Source organism: Molossus molossus, unplaced genomic scaffold (assembly GCF_014108415.1).
Source record: "Molossus molossus isolate mMolMol1 unplaced genomic scaffold, mMolMol1.p scaffold_m16_p_19, whole genome shotgun sequence".
Lineage (NCBI taxonomy): Eukaryota > Metazoa > Chordata > Mammalia > Chiroptera > Molossidae > Molossus > Molossus molossus.
Window position 1 is genome coordinate 48,063,746 of NW_023425354.1, and position 989 is coordinate 48,064,734.

At 44.1% G+C, this 989-nt stretch overlaps 1 non-coding gene across 1 annotated transcript; it reads left to right on the plus strand.

The window, feature by feature from the left end:
* Positions 1–258: 258 nt before the first annotated feature.
* LOC118635212 lies at positions 259–361 on the plus strand. The gene has a single exon (XR_004960535.1). It is a non-coding gene; the product is annotated as a U6 spliceosomal RNA (small nuclear RNA).
* The last annotated feature ends 628 nt before the right edge of the window (positions 362–989 follow it).

Here is a 989-nt window from a genome sequence, read left to right on the forward strand (position 1 = left end):
CCTGCAAAAATCTGCTCTCTACTCCCTGGCTAGCCAGTTGCTTATATTGGGTATTCCATGGGGAAGTAGGCAAAAGGAATAACAATGGGTAAAACAGTTACAGATTATAGTCATGGCTCGATGGGGGTATGTGTGTGTGTGCAGGAGGCAGCGGATTGATTTCTCTCTCTCATATCAATGTTTCTATCTCTCCCTTCCTCTCTCTAAAAAAAAAAAAAATCAATTAAAAAAACATGTTTAAAAAAAGAAAGCACATGATTGCTTGGGCAGCACATATACTAAAATTAGAACGATACAGAGAAGATTAGCATGGCCCTTGCGCAAGGATGACACGCAAATTCGTGACGCGTTCCATATTTAAATGATATAAATAAAAAATTAAAAAAGAAAGCACAAGTATGTTGTGTGTGTCAGATTTTTTTCAGTTAGGATCTCTTTAGTCACTTGAAAGAAAGGAGTTAATGGCAGGGACAGATCCCCATGACTGAAAAAATCAAGACCGCCCTGGCAGGTTTGGCTCAGCAGTTAGAGCGTCGGCCTGTGGTCCAGAGAGACCCGGGTTCGGTTCCCGCTAAGGGCATGTACCTCAGTTGCACTTTGTCCCCGGCCCTGGTTGGGTTGTGTGGGTGGCAGCCACTCAATGTGTCCCTTTCACGTTGAAAAAATCAAGACCTTCCTGAACCCTAGGTCTGATGACAAAAGCGGCCTCCCTCAGGACTGCATGCAAACTCTCTTTAGGTTTTCTTTTTTTCTTTTCTTTTTTTTTTGGTACGTGCTCCTAACGGGAACCAAACCCGGGACTCTCTGGTCTGGTCCACAGGCCGATGCTCCAACCGCTGAGCCAAACCAGCCAGGACTGGTTAGGTTTCCTTCAGTTCTTCACCTGGCTCAGACACCAGTCTCTGGTACCAATTTGTATCTCATTCTTCTTCCCTTGACTTTTCCAATTCTTGCTCAATAACATTAGAAAATCCCTTTCAACTCCATCA